The following is a 17,033-nucleotide window of genomic DNA, read 5'->3' on the forward strand; positions in this document are numbered from 1 at the left end:
ATATTTATAAATACATGACAAAGTTTCAGGCATCAGTAAACCTAATGTGCACATTTTTTAAAAAAAATGCATGGGTAATGGAGTACCAGAGCAGTCCTGGAGAAAGCCTAGCTCTGTCCATTTAATATATCTCTTGTTTACGCATTGCTGTGGTCTGGCACTTTTCATTTTATAATCCTAGGTATCATGGAGGAGTTTTTCTGTGACACTTTGTTGGCCAAAAATATTATGTTTACACTATTGATAACTCAATAATAATATAATAATGAATAAGTAATTGTGGGCAACATTATGGCATAATGGCTAGCGGCCCCACTGTTCCAGAGTTCTGAGTTCAAAGTATGCCCCAGGTCACTGTCTATGTGGAGATTTCATATTTTCTCCATTTGTCTATACCCTGGTTTTTCTCCCACATTCCTTACATATGTATTCTAAGTTAACTGGGAATTCCAAACTGGCCCGGTGCTTGTACTCACCTTTGATGGCTTGGCGTCCCATCCTGGGTTGTTTTTTGTTTTACACTTAATGCTGCTAGGATAGGCATTAACTCTACAACATGTTGGCACTTTCTATATAATGTTTGTATGTCAGTTTGTTCTTAATGGATTTCCAGGATTTTTATCCTTGGTTAAGTATGTAATTATATAGGATGTCTAAAAGGTAGAAAAAAAATACAACTAATGCTTTTTAAAGGGGCAATAGTGGTGTAACAGATGCAGTATGTGATATTACTGGATCTTCCTGGAATGTGAGGGATGCCTCATTTGTCCGCACATTTAGAAACAGGGATGAGGACACATTATTTTAGCATTGCCTTCTCCCTTTAGAGAGGCCGACACAGCTGTTCATGTAACATATTGTCACTCACTTTTTTTTTGTCTTCCGGATCTTCACAAGGTCTCTGGTTTCTTTTAACAGTTGGAAGGCTTTTGCTAAGTTGATTGACTCATTGTGTTTGTGTATGTGGAGGGTGTAGATTGCTCACTTGTGTACCAAGGCTGACTCCTGCCATGTGTCTGTTGCTGATAGGCTGGAACATAAGAACTTAAGAAATCTGCCAAGTGAACAGAGACCATTCAGTCAGTCAGGCTCATTTGTTTAGCTAATAGCTAAGCTATACCAAAGACAGACCAAAGTCTCCTAAACTTGGCCTGAAGAATGATGGTACAAAAAAGCACACGGACGTATGTCTATCTTATCAACTGGTTGGTTGAAACTCATTATGATTTAATTCTCATTTGGAGTGTTGGGTATCATTTCTACATTCAGACAGAATATATAATAAGGATAAAACACCCACTTCTTGATGGCAACCCTTTAAACATTGCTGCTACAGTATGGCACAGCTTTTAACGTAACATTGTAAAGCCCCCCATAAAGGGACTTGGTAGTATGATGGCAAGTGCATGTTGTCACCCTAAACCGTGCCCCTTTTGCCTAAGCAGCACATCCTTCACCAACCATGTGGAGTGGGCATGTTCATCATTTGTGGATGTTTTCCTCCCACATTCCAAAAATTTGCATGTTGAAATTAACTGAAAATTTTCTCAGGATGTTTCAATCAGGGATGTGGCTATGGGGGGCTGTGGGGTGGACATTGCCCACCAAAAAGGGTTGCCTGGTCACCCAATGAAAAATCAATGAAAATAAAGGTTTAGCTTATTTTATCATTTGGTTGCCCTTACTCCATATCCAAATGCCATCTCCATGATGATGTCTTCGTAATGCCACTGGCTTGAATTTGTCCGTAAATGAACTGGTACCACGTCCAGGGCTAATTTCAGCCTTGAGTCTAGTTTTGTTGGAATAGGCTATGAGACCACAAACCAGTAATGGAAAAAGTAGGAATCATGGATAACTGAGTTCAACTATCATACAGGTTTACTAGAAACGACTCAATATTCCTGATATATCTATTCTTTCCAGGCTTATTTTTTTCTCTTCTGCACGAAAAGCATAGTGTTAATCAAAATTAATGGAATTTAAATTCATTTCTTCATTTTTCTGACTGTTTTCTGCATGGATCATTGTACCAGTAAGTTGAAGTTTGAAAGAGAAAGTAAGACAATATTACAATAGATAGTATTACACTCATTTATTTTATTTTATTCAATTGTTTTCTCTAGTGATCAATCAGGCAAGTTTTTAATTTGCCTACAGCTTTACAAAACTGATACTAACTTCTCTTTCTAGTTAATTTTTGCAATTGTGAAACATAAAATTGACCAAAAAAGATTTTAAGGTATTTTGAATGGAAAACAATAAACATTACGTCCTAAAACCTGATTACTGTTTTCACATACGTTTCATTTAGATCAAATGAAGTTTCTCTGATGTTGTCATTAATTAGTTCTGTTAGGGAATTAAAGAAGTGGAAGCATGAGAACTATTTGTCTTTAAACATAGGGAATGACGGGAATGGAGGGAATGACGCTAATCACAGCAATATTTTGTATATACAATATTTTATCACTTAACTCAGTTGGAATCCCCATATTTCACTGAATCAGCCCGCAATCTTGGAGTTACCTTTCACTCTAGCATGTCATTTAAAGCGCATATTACAAAGTTGTCCAAATCATGTTTCTTCCATCTTAAAAATGTTGAAAAATTAAGGCGCTTTCTAAATAAACAGGATTGTGAGAAATTAATTCATGCATTTATCTCTAGTAGGATTGACTACTGCAATGCGGTGTTCACTGGCTGTTCAAACTGTTCTTTATACAGCCTCCAGTTAATCCAAAATGCTGCTGCAAGAATTATCACAAGAACAAGAAAATACGAACACATAACTCCAGTTCTTAAATCCTTACACTGGCTCCCAGTTAAGTTTAGGGCAGATTTCAAAATCCACCTGTTAACATATAAAGCATTAAATGGCCAAGGTCCGGCTTACTTATCTGAACTTATCATGACTTACAAACCAGAGCAGAGCGCACATTAAGATCTCAAGATGTCGGTCTGCTTATGATTCCAGGAATTAATAAAATAACAGTGGGAGGTCGAGCTTTTAGTTACAGGGCCCCTAAACTGTGGAATGGTCTGCCTGCTACTATAAGAGATGCCCCTTCAGTCTCAGCTTTTAAATCCCGACTGAAGACTCACTACTTCAGTTTAGCATATCCTGACTAGAGCTGCTGATTAACTGTACAGACTGCATCTCTGTTGTTATTCATTAGCACTAAAACATAAGTAACATGATAGTTATAATTTGTTACTAACCCTCACCTATTCTGTTTCTCTTCTCGGTACTCAAATGTGGCACTTGGTGCCACGGCCCACTTGCCAAGTTGTTTTGCCTGCCTAAGGTAAAGTCATCCCTGATGGGGATTGCAGGAATCGTGAGGTAGAGGGGTCCTTTCATCAGATAGGCTGGCCTAACGGTGTTTCAGCTGTGGAATGGCCAAAAGGGGGAGGCAGTTTGATGGCTGAGGTCTCCAGGACAACAAACAAATCCAAATCATATTATGTGATATCATCTACTGTTAAATTCTGGTGTGTTTATTTTTATACTGTATTGAGGATTTGTTCTGATCTATGTATTGTATTGTATTGACCCACTTCCTTTTGACACCCACTGCACGCCCAACCTACCTGGAAAGGGGTCTCTTTTTGAACTGCCTTTCCTAAGGTTTCTTCCATTTTTTCCCAGGCTGGGGGGCTGTCAAGAGGCAGGGCCTTTTAAAGCCCATTGTGGCACTTCTTGTGTGATTTTGGGCTATGCAAAAATAAATTGTATTGTATTATTCACATTTCTAATTTAACCTGTTTTTTTCTGCAGCCATATGATGCCATTAATCTGTTGCACATCAGTAAAATGAGTTCTGTTTATGTCTTTTATTTACATCACCTTGGAGAAAAAAAGGGTATTTTTTGAAAATGTGACATGCTGCAAGTTTTCCACAGGACAACACACCAAAATGCCCCATTGTGCAAATTGCTGTGTTTTTGCTTCAGGCTGATCTCACTACATGGAATGTTTCCCCATTACCTAGCCATTACCTAGCATTGCCCCCAATGCACCTTTAGGGCCGGTTTATACTACACACTCAAAACGCGTACACCCACACATCACGGCTGTCATGTGTTCCCAGAGTTCATTTATTCAGTGAGTTGCAGTACCAGCAGAAAGTTGGGGGGCACAGTGTGATCAAGTTGGAATGTGACATTAGAGTTTGTTTACTGTCTACATCCAACAGGATTGATGTGCTTGCTTCCATTTTGATCAATGGTTCAATGTGGTGAAGAAAAATACTGACATCAAATGCATTTGTGGTGCTTTAATATTCGGGCGTCACATATTCCCCAATGTAATGACACAATACATTTTAAAAGCCTCACATACCATCTTCTGTGCCGTCTTTTTTTTTTTTCTTTTGCAACTTCACAACAGAATCAGAATGTGCAGCAGTGTATTTGAGCCACAAAGAAAAAAAAAATAAGGACACAGTGATAAGGTCTATTTTGTGATTAAAGTGGAAATTTCGGCTTTAATCTCAAAATGTCCACTTTAACCTCATAGTTTACTTTATCATTAAAGTAGACCGTTGCAAATGTTTTGTTAAAACCAACCCAGTTGTTAGTCGCTACATGCTTCTGGGGCTTCCTCCTGAACTGACAGCAGCAATCACCACACAGAACACATTACACTTATGATATTCCAGCTCTCTGCATATTTAGAATCCTTAGATTTATACTTGATATCACTTTCATGATGAAATGCATTAAAGTATGTATGTTACATTTTACAGATAAGTCATTAACTTCGTTTAAATCGTGAATACTGATAATAATTAAACATGTTGTGGCGGCATGGTGGCAGAGCGGCAGCACTACAGCCTCGTAGTAGGGAGTCACGTCCCTTATGTTCCCTGCCTGGAGTTTGCATATTTTCCATGCTCCGGTTTCCTTCCAAAGACGTGCAGGTTTGAGGATTTGGTGACGCTAAAACGACGGTAGTGTATGTGTATGCTTGTGTTCACCTTGCAATGAGCTGATGCCCCGTCCAGGGATTGTTTCTGCCTCGCACCCGATGCTTGCTGGAATGAGCGAATTCCTGGATTGATGGATGTAATCATTAAACATCCATCCTTTTTAGAGATATTATGGCAAGGTGTCCTCGGAATTTAATGGATTTAGGCAATTCACAACGCAGTGAAGTCGAACGTTTTCTCACCATGATGATATCTCGTACTGCCACCTAGGGGAATCTTCCGGATTTACGTAAAGTATGTGCACAAGTGTAAACAGTAAACACTTGGGTAGCAGTAGTGTCCGCTGGAGCACGCGTGGCATCGTATGAAGTAAACCCGGCCTTAGGCTTGCAAAGACCAAGATTGTCATCATAAGCAGCAAAGTGGGAAACATGCTACCAGAATACATCTGCTGGCTTAACAAATTGTCTACACACAATGTCTGATTTCTTTTGAATAGAAAATTTTTCTTACATACTAAAAAATATTCAGGCACATGCTGAAAATGCTTCCAGACATGAATTAAACACCTTTCATCTTGTGTCATTGGAAACAAATGGTGCTGGATGTTTCACAAATGCTGTGGCAAAGAGAAACACAGAGTTTCCAAAAATGGAAACACTTCTCCAGATATGGTCTCCTTAGTACATTATAAAGTTTGAGTATAACATCCATTGATTTATATGCAGTGGTTTTTATAGTGTAACCTAACAATTTATTTGCCTTCTTAATCACTTCTGTACATTGTTTAGATGATAAGACTATTAAGTCAACGTAAACCTCTACATTCTTTCGGAAAAATAAAGGCACTCCAGAAACAGCATCCTACACTTGGTTCAGTTTATGAAAGGGATTTATAAAGGAAATCTTCTATTGATGCATTTACTACACCTGTGGGCAGTGTGGTGGAGCGTGTCTCAGTAGGACTGAGGGCAAGGCAGAACCCACTCCATGATGGGATGCCAGTCTACCCGAGGAAATACCTACTTATGCACATAATTTAATTTGGTATCTGGCAGAGGGTACTATTTCATTGTATGGTGCTGCACAACCTACAAGACATGACTTAATTGATGTCATGCCTAAAACATACTACAGACATCACTTAATATTTTACATACCGTGACCATAAGGCCAGGTCACATTCCATGACTTTTCCAGTGATTTTCAGTCGTTGATTTCACTTACATAATCTTAGTGAGTTGAGCTTGATGTGTAGCGTAACTTACTCAGCGACTCAGTCAAACTAGTGTGTGATTTGCCATGCCTTCCAGTTTTACCTTTGTGTCCATTATACATACTGTATATGGACAGAAATCTCCAAAGAGTAGCATCTCATGGAGGTAACAAGCTTTGGAGGTTTGGTTTTGTTTCAAGTCTTAGGGCTATGTGGGCATGAGAGCTAAAGTATAATGCATATAAATGCAATTATAAGGAAGATGCTTCTTTGTCTGATGTCTCATGTTTTACATGCCACAACAGAATGAAAAATTTAAAAAAGGGCAGAGATGGCAGCTGAACTTACTGCACTGCCTCAGTCAGGCAACATGTTATTGGCTGTGAGAAAAAGGGACAAATTTGTGATACTTTTGAAATGTCAGACTATGTTGTAATGTCATTATACATTCATTGAAAATGAGATACCCTGCAATTTATAGTCATGCAAATTAATATACTCAGGACAAGATTACCATATGCAGTTGTTAATAGAGATGAGAGAACTCTGTAAAATTTGCCTAGATTTTGACAAAATCATGGAAATGTTTGCAAACTTCGCCAAACTCCATGAAATCCATTGAAGTCAATGGGGAACAACAACAACAACAACATTTATTTATATAGCACATTTTCATACAAACAGTAGTTCAAAGTGCTTTACATATTAAAGAATAGAAAAATGAAAGACACAATTATAAAACAAAATAAATCAACATTAATTAACATCGAATAAGAGTAAGGTTCAATGGCCAGGGGGGACAGAAAAAACAAAAAAACTCCAGACGGCTGGAGAAAAAATAAAGGGGAAGGAGGAACTGAACTAGTTCTGAGTGGATTATAATAGTGCTGCCAACAACTGTGGACTGATTTACTGTATGTGGCCAAATATGTGATCTGAGCTGTGAGGCAGCATTGCTAACCACTGCGCCAACAAAAGACGCAGATGAAATAAATATATCACAAAAAAATTAAACAAATGGCCACAAACAAGTAGTTAATAATACACAGCAATAAGCAAATAAAATATACTGTAGATCATTGTGCTGACAGAGTGCCAATCTTGGGGACACACATTAACCATGACCTGAAGCGGTGGCATGGGATTTGCTAGTTTAGTTGTTTGAAGTCACAGCGGGAACATCATTTTTGTTTTCCATGTATCTGTGCAGAAGCTTTGCACTCACTGTCTTCTTCCATCACGAATAAAGGAACGCTTTATAAACATTAATAAATAATCCTTTGGTTTTATCATTTCACAGCTGGTCCTGTGTTTTCTAATGAGGGAAAGTGGTAGCAAGGGTCTCTTTTAAGGCTTGTTTTGAGTTTATTGCTTTGCACATGGTTAATTTGAATAAGGTCCCATCCTGCAAGGGTTCAATGGTATATATCCATTGGCAATACGAATAATACAGCAAGTTTTTTGTTTATTTTTTTAAACACATGCAAAATGGAAATCTGCCAGTATTTCTCAACTTTTGTGGCTTCAGGACACATTTTAACCTTTTAAGTTCACTGACGACCCACATTCAGCAATTGAAGAGCCTGGGGAGTTGAAACCATTGTGAGCGGAAGAAACTAGTGCAGATAGAGACAAGGAAAAGTATTGCTCAGCACTGTATGAAGGACCGGGTGGTTTGAGCACATTCCAGCAGAAACTGTATTTTTTTTCCACATATGATTGCGACACAGCGATAGCCAATTTGTCAATAATCTTACCGTAAGCATGCCTGAAAGTTCTGCACATGGCTGCTACAGCTCTGTGACATCTCGTTGGTCTCTTAAAGCATCATGGGGAGCATGGAAAAAAATGTTTATCTCAGCTAGCTGCATGGTAAATTTCTAAGAAAACATTCAACAGACATGGTCATAGAAAAACAGCATATTCTCCTCGAAAAATCCTTTGGCAATATTCACCGATAAGCAGTAGTCATCAAGTTTGATATCTTCTCTAACTAGAAGTTGTGTAATGTGACACTGGCTTTAATTGAAAGCAATGTGAAAAATAAATTAAATAAATGATTTTACAGAAACCTCTATAAAACATAGGAAAAAGAAATGAAGTAGGAGATCCATGACCAAAATAAGGGTCATAAACCAGGCAACTATGGAGCACAGTACTTAATGAAGATGTTTGACCAAACAAGACTAAAGAATTCTAGAATGGTCAAAACAAGCAACACCAGTGTGAAATTCACATAATGCAAAGAAATTTGTATAGAATCATTAGTGTATAAAAGAAGCATTGCTGCCCTTTTTTGGTTGTACAGGGCCTTGCCTACTATGTGACAAAATAGAGGTTGATGGGGATAGAATGTATACCTAGGACAGAACCAGGGCAGGGAGCCTGAGCACAATTACGGAGGCCCACATAAATGATTGCATGAATAAATAATAGCAGGCAGAGCACAAGCTGAAATTCAATCTTGAGCTGAGAAAAGCCCAAGGGGACTGGCCGAAGATGGAGACAAGATCACACCAAAGTGTTGATTTTATGCTTTTTACCATTGGTGTATTGTTGTCTATCACCTCTAAGTGGAGTAAATAAAGTGGAGCATATGATATTATTTATCTTGACTTTCAGAAAACATTTGATAAGGTGGCACATGGGAGATTGGGCATCAAAGAAAAAGAAATGTAGTGTGTAGGTGGGTGCAAAACTGACTCAGACACAGGAAAGTAGAGGGCTATTGTGCGAGGAACCTTATCAGAATTGACTGACGTTAAGAGTGGTGTCCCTCAAAGGTCAGTGCTAGGGCTGCTGCTATTTTTAATATATATGATAGGAATATAAGTAACAAGACGGTAAGGTTTGCAGATGATACCAAGCTAGGTGGATTGGGAGATAATCTAGAATCAGCCAAATCATTACAGAGGAACTCGGACAACATGCAGTCTTGGGCAGATTTGTGGCAGATGAAATTGGATCTAAATAAATGTAAAATATTTATATGTGGAAAGTAATAATATAAGGTTGGAATACACAATGGGAAGTCTGAAAATCGAAAGCACACATTCTGAGAAGGATTTAGGAGTCATAATGGGCTCTACGCTATCAACTGACGGACATATTCAGGACCCATTAACTGTTTTAGGGTGGATGTCGACTTTTGTCAACAACAGGGTTGAGGGCAGATGATGACTAAAGTCGACATCCATGGGTAGAGGGTGATAATCAGCTGTAAATGTTGACAAAACTCACCATTAGTTTATAGGTAGGCCGTCCTTGCTAGGAAAAATGTTGAATCCCTGCATGTGCGTGAGTAGTTTAAACAATGCCTAGAATGGCATCAACATCTGGCGAGAGAGCAAAGCAAATACGAAAAGCAAAATACCCAGTGGATGACATTTTACTCCAGTTTTGGTGCAGGCGATCTAGAGGTCGAGAACTAAAGCAAAAGTGGGGTAAAGGCATCAGCTGTGCTGATCCGTCCCCAGCTGATATGCCGATCCCACCCCCATGCAGCTGCTGATACTGAGATGGCTAACATGATGAAATATGGCACTACATGCAGCAACAGATGTTTTACATGGATATATGCGAAAAACTATAGCTTTGTATGCTTTTCAGAAAATTGAGTTTTTTGGAAAGATATTCAGAACCTGGGAGAAAAGGAAAAAAAAATCATCTCTAAAAGAGTTAAGAGGGCTAACAGAATGTTAGGTTATATAGCACGGTGTGTAGAGAACAAGTCCAAGGAGGTTTTGTGTGCAGTTATGGTCTCCAGGCTACAAAAAGGACATAGCAGCACTGGAAAAAGTCAAGAAGAGAGCGACTAGGCTGACTCCAAGGTTACAGGAGATGAATTATGAGGAAAAATTAAAAGAGCCAAACTTTTTCAGTTTAAGCAAAAGAAGATTAAGAGGAAACATGTTTGATGTGTTTAAAATTACGAAGGGAATTAGTACAGTGGATTGAGACTGTTACTTTAAAATGAGTTGATCGAGAACATGGGGACACAGTTAGAAACTTCTTAAGGGTCAATTTCGCACAAACATTAGAATGTTTTCCTTCACACAGATACCAAGTAATAGATAGATAGATAGATAGATAGATAGATAGATAGATAGATAGATAGATAGATAGATAGATAGATAGATAGATAGATACTTTATTAATCCCAAGGGGAAATTCACATACTCCAGCAACAGCATACTGATAAAGAACAGTATTCATTTAAAGAGTGATAACAATGAAGGTATCACAGACAGACAATAATTTTGTATAATATTAACATTTATGCCGGGTGGAATTGAAGAGTCGCATAGTGTGGGTTGAGGAACGATCTCCTCAGTAGTGTGGTAGACAGTAGACTTTCAAAACTCAACTTTGTTATTTTGGAAGAATTACCTGGATAGGAACGGCAAGCTTTGTTAGGCTGAATGGCCTATCCTAGTCTAGATTGTTCTAATGTTCTAATTTTTACAATCTATCTCCACTCCCATCATCCCTCTGGCCCTTTGCAAATGCTTCATACTTTGTTAGAGGTTTACCGGGTAGGCATACAAGTGGGAGAGCCAGAGAAAGGCTGGCAGAGAAAGCTCCATTTAATATAAACTCAAAAGAGTATAAAGTCAAAACAGAACTACCTTTTATTAGCAGCAAATGTAGCAATGACTAGTAGGAGCTCTGTCCTCTGTTGTAGTCAATGGAGACCAGAAAGGGCGGAATTTATCTTGGGTGGTGGGGCGGGGTTAGTCATCCATCATGGGTGTTTTTTCTTGGCTGCTGAGGAGGAAGGAGATGATAATGTTAGCGTCAGCACCCCTTCTCGTCTCGGAGTGGTATTGTTTACCTCAATACAGCCAGGAAGGCGGTCCCCAGATGCACATGTGTGACAACTTGTCTCTCTCTTCATATTTTGTCAGCATTTTATATTGACTGGTGTTTCCACTTGTGATGATCTGTTCAGCACTCTCATTCACATAACAATATGGGTGCTTGCTTTTTTCACTTGCGTTCGCACTTGACTCTTCTAGTTGGGTAATTTGTGTTTCATAATGTACTCATATTTTGCTTTTGTACTTTTAAGTGACAAAAAAAATTTTTGATCACTGAGTTCTTGTAATCTCACTGGCCTACCCACTCTACCAATTACAGCCACATCTCAGCGTCTGATTGATGCTCCAGTTTGGTAAATTGATGGTTAAAGTTAATTTAAGACTAGGGAACTTGAGTTTAAAAATGTTGTCATCTTGCTGAAGCACACTGTGAGAGTGTTCTCTGTAAATTAAAGATTGACTTATTGATTGATGTGTCTTAAAGATACCTCGATGGCTGACTCATCTTTAACTTACACAAGGTAAATATTGGGCCAACCCCATAAGTAATCTACTCTTTACACATTGTTTCAGATTTAAAATAGATTTTAAAGAAGAAGAGAAGAAAGGCAAAAGGCTCACATTGACAGATTACCATGCTAAACAGCTCTCCGGTATTTGGAAACAATACCCTGCATTTGAATGTAACATTTTAGCAGAGGCCATTAATAACCTTATCATTGTTTTCTCTGACAAATTTCCTCTTTTGTGAGAACAGCAATGGGAATTCAGTGCTGTGCTTTCAGGCTCACTGTTCACACACTATCAGAAACAATGTCCTGACATAATTATACTCATAAACACACTTATCTTGGTGTCCTGTGCCGGATATACAGTGTAATAAGGTTTCCACAGTGTGTGGGCGTGAAGAAGGGGGCATTTCCTAGCAGGAGAGGGATATGAATACTAGTGTGCTTATTCCTGATAACTCCTCTAAAAACAAGAAAACTACGATGTGTGCGAAACCAGCGGTATCAGAGTATTCAGGAGAGGAAAACTGGGGGACTGTCCATTTAAAACATTGCCTCTCACCCCCACATTGCCCAGTAGATATTTGTGTGTCCTTGTAATTATCACTTTTGAGGAAATTCTCATAAATGTACTCTCTGCCACCCACCATGGCAGTAGTGATCCTTTGTTGTCTGTAATACTGGACTTCACTTGGACTCCCTTCACAACATAACACTACTGTTTAGCACTGCCGCTCCACAGATCCAGTGTCTTGAGTCCAAATCTCACATGAACTATTTAGCCCTCTGATGGGCTGTGATATATTTTGAGATTCAGCCCAGTTGGTGGCAGCAGGGAGGAGTTATACGGCCCTGGTATGTGAGACCGGGCCCAAAAATTCCTGGAACTGTAAAAAAAAAATCTTTATCATACTACTTACTTCCATTTTAGTCAAAGTCTGGAGCCTCCAGTAATTTTTTTCTGTATTTCTTCCATGATTGCAAATTATCTTCCTTTCAGACACAATATTAATTTCACAAACAAAAAGAAGTCAAGGGGTGTGAGCTCTGCTTAATTTTGTGGGTGTAAAACCAGAACTACTGTTTTTTGTTCAAAATTCTTTAACTGACAACATGATGTGTACAGGTGCATTATTTTGCATGTGTCAATGCCCAAGACATTTTTTTTATAGTTTCCCTCAGATGCCTCAGAAGTTCAGTACAATGTACAATCCCAGCCAACACAGGGCGCAAGGCAGGAAACAAACCCCGAGCAGGGCACCAGCCCACCGCAGAGTTTTTGGGTCCCCCTTTGTATATTACGGACAGGCACCTGCAAGCACATGTCAATGCTGTGACTGTTGTAGGCTAGTGTTTAGCAGAGTGGCAAAGGTCTTGTTTTAACTTTCTTTTAGGAGTGTGTCAGGACAATAGTCAGCCATAGTAGAGACTGGTACTCTATAAGCTAAAAACAGGAAACTAAAATTCAGATACTCTGTATAATAAACTGATTTTTAATAGCAGTAAAAAAGTACTGTGTGCAGTTTTGGTCTCCAGGCTACAAAAAAGACATAGCAGCACTAGAAAAGGTCCAGAGAAGAGCGACTAGGCTGATTCCAGGGCTACAGGGGTTGAATTATGAGGAAAGATTAAAAGAGCTGAGCCTTTACAGTTTAAGCAAAAGAAGATTAAGAGGTGACATGATTGAAGTGTTTAAAATTATGAAGGGAATTAGTACAGTGGATCGAGACTTGTATTTTAAAATGAGTTCATCAAGAACACGGGGACACAGTTGGAAACTTGTGAAGGGTAAATTTTGCACAACATTAGGAAGTTTTTCTTTACACAAAGAACGATAAACACTTGGAATAAGCTACCAAGTAGTGTGGTAGACAGTAAGACGTTAGGGACTTTCAAATCTCGACTTAATGTTTTTTGGAAGAAATAAGTGGATAGGACTGGCGAGCTTTATTGAGCTGAATGGCCTATTCTCGTCTAGAGTGTTCTAATGTTGTAATGTTCAGTAAGTGTAATGACCGCATAGCATGACTTGAGTATAAACTGTATTTATAAGCATAAGATCAAATAAAGTTAGAAAACTAGCCAAGGTCGTTACTGGGAAGATAAAATGAATATTGTAAATGAAACTAGGGATATGAAACCAAAATCATTGTAAGGAAAACTAATGAGAGGAACAAAAGCCAGAAGAGTTTCATATAACCAAAAGTTGAAACAGAAGATGTAAGTCGAAATCAAAAACAATAAGGATTGTTTCTAAAAAAATCGAGAAGGATAGTAACAAATTAGAAATATAGATTTTAGTGCGTATCCACAAACTTGGACAACCAGGAAGTGCACACCACTGACCTTTATACCTTTGCCCTAGTGATGTTCTTATGCCCCACTCTTCAGGTTGACCTTACTTAGCAACCAGACCCAATAAAAAGATATAAATTCATGGTGCCATAACAAAACATTGTTTTAATGTTAATAAGAATACCTCTAAGTAAAAAATAAATGTAACCATTGTGTTTGTGGCTCCCCAAACTCCCAAAATGATGCTTTGGCTATTTTAAAAGGACAAGGAATAACTGCAAAAAAATGTAAAAATATAACTCAAATCATGAAACTAAAGCCTAGGTTAAACCTGACGTGTCCTTGCTGGTGGAGTAACTGGCAAATGACGATACCCTTGATCAAGCGGGGAAATGCAGCTAAACCAGCTAAATGCAATGATGTATCATACATTAACAAGTTGTTACACCTCAAAAACAATGAATATTATGTTCAGACTGTATTTTAGTTCACTTTTAAGAGTTCCAATGCCGCATATTTGCACCAGAGAACTTATTTTTTTTTTGTCAGTTTATATTAGCTACCTGTTGTCACATCTCATGGTAATGGCTGACAAGTCAATAATATATCAGCCAAGCTTTACTCCAACATGCCTGCTGTGCTGAAAGCCATCAACCGATCGGCAAGGCACTACATCCATTCTGTATGGTGTGGGTGCACAAACATAGCACATAACAGGTTTTTGCCAACATATAAAAGCAATTTATACCAATATAATCATAGCGCTTTGATGCACTCATATTACAATTAGGGCACCTAGCGATAATGAAGCTTGTTCACTGAGAGCAGTGATATTCCATTAATGCACAAGTCATCTGTGATGTGAAGATGAGACTAACCAAAGTTGTGATCCAGTGGCCTGGGTCAACTTGCGATTCATTTATTTTGAGACAAAGCAGTTTTGGCAGAAGTGACCTTGCTGCATGTGGTGTCTGGCTTGTTGGTAAGTTAGCTGGAAGAACCCTCAGTATTTCTATGTCCTGTTCTATTCATTGTAACAGCAATCAGGTAATTAAATGTGCCAGGTGATAGCGGCTACCCACTCAGGTGATGGTGCCTTATACCTGTCCTGGACCCCCAGAGCGCAGAGGAGAGGCACAATAATGCTGCACATGATCTTGTGCTCTCAGTTGCAGAGCACAGCTAGAAACTCTTGAATGCAGGGGGTGGGGTCTCAATGTGTCAGGAGGGAGGCTGCCCTACCAGCATATAAAGTTCTGCAGCATCATGATTGCATATGTATGAGGTTGATTAGCATGCTCCATATATGGATGGTTTCAGGCACATTCACAAGGTGCTTGTGATTATAAAGGGTAAAATTGCATAGAAATGTGCATATAAATCTAATTGCAGTTACTGTATTCCCTCACTGGCCTGTACAGAACATCTTCTGCTCCCATTGTGGTTCTTTCTCACTCCTCAGTCTCTCCAGGAGGCTGTCTGCAGGCCCCTCCTGTTCTATACCATATTGGTGTCAAACCCCCATTTTATTTCTAACCATTTTATTATGTTTATTAAGACTAAAAACCCTGGACACACATTTACTAATGCACACACCAAAATTCACTCCCTCAGTCTAAATTATTTTAGAGTTGTTAATTAACCTAATCAGTGTGCCTATGGGAAATTAGAGGGAACCAGGTACCTAGAAAAAAAAGCCACACAGGCAGAGAGAAGATGTAATTAGATGGAAAAAGATATTTGTGAAAATGTGCTAAATTTACCCCAATGGTGGAAGGACTAGGACCTGAACCCGGATGCCAGTAGCTGTGAGACAGCCTAAACCACTGTGCCACTGTGCTGCCTATCCTTAAGACTTGATATGTCAAAAGCAGATTGAAAGTCAAGCCATAATTAAACGGCGGGGCTGTTGCTGCTGCTTCAGCAAGGCGTTTCCTAGTGATTATAGGTTTGAAGTGTTTGCACTAAGCCTTTCTTCTGATTAATTGATACATGGATTTCTTTGGCAGGTATCAATTAAAACCATTTAGTTGAACTGACAACTGTAAAAATGTTTGGCTGTAACTACACTTGGCTGACATAAACGCTCTATTTTTATAAGGTTCTACACAATGTCAATTGTGTAAAGTTAGCCAAGCAGTGTTGTGTAATTCAAATGACAGTAATGCACTTCACAGTACTATTTTAACTGTGTCTCCTGTAAATGTAATACTGTAGACTGTCAGTAACAACTTTATTTATTTAATATCTTCCAAGGTGCATACCATTTCATGATTCTGTATAATACAAGATAAAGCACAACATGGGATAATAGGAACACTCCAACAATCTCAAGAGATATCAGAGAAAGAAGAAAATCTTCTGTGAAAGTCAAGAGCTACTCATGAGCTGGTGCCTACAGGATGGTGTAAATTGTAGACATCCCTGCAGACTGAAGGCTTGTCCTTTTTGTAGCATCACTCTATTTTCTTATTTTTTACGACAAGAGCATATTTTCATTGGGTCAGTTTGAATTTCATCAGGATCTGCCCTCAACCCTGAATTAGATCAGTAGTTGATGGATGTAATAGAAAGTCTGAATTAACATAAGTCGCCCTTATGCAGGGCATTCATAAGAAATGTCATGAATTATTTCATGAGGTAGAACTACATAATAAACAAGAATAACTGTGTTAGATATTTGAAAACATTAAAATTTGTGCTGGAGTTCAAATGTTTAAAGTCTAAATATTTTTGATTGTAATAGAAATCTGTCATTTGTTACCCTCTGATAGAGGTCCATGGAGAGCTAGATCACTAGTAATGGATCAAAAATGAAAAAGTAACATCATCTTCATAATCACTGACCTTGAAATAGTCAAAAACAATATCCCACAAGTTTTGTTTTGAAATTTGTCATTTTTAAGTTTCTGGAAGTTACACTTGAAGAGTCAGATATCAAAAATATTATCATATTTGTGACCAACAACCTCAAAATAGCATACAATTACATGCCACTCACTTGTATTAGCAGCCATTGTTTTTTTAAATTTTGTGAAAAGGGGTAACTTTGACCTCTTGTGCCTCATTAGGGGGTGAACCCCTGGGGTCGGTTGATGTGGCATGCACAACTTCAAGTCCTTTTGATAATTTTTGCAGAAGACACCTATTGTATTACTCTTAATCATAAAGGTGTAATTTCTCACAGAAATATGATCCAGAATGGCCTAAATTAAGAGTTTTTTGGGTATAGAGAATCGAAAAGAGGGGATAACCCCAA

This window comes from Polypterus senegalus, chromosome 8, assembly GCF_016835505.1.
Source record: "Polypterus senegalus isolate Bchr_013 chromosome 8, ASM1683550v1, whole genome shotgun sequence".
Taxonomy (NCBI): Eukaryota; Metazoa; Chordata; class Cladistia; order Polypteriformes; family Polypteridae; genus Polypterus; species Polypterus senegalus.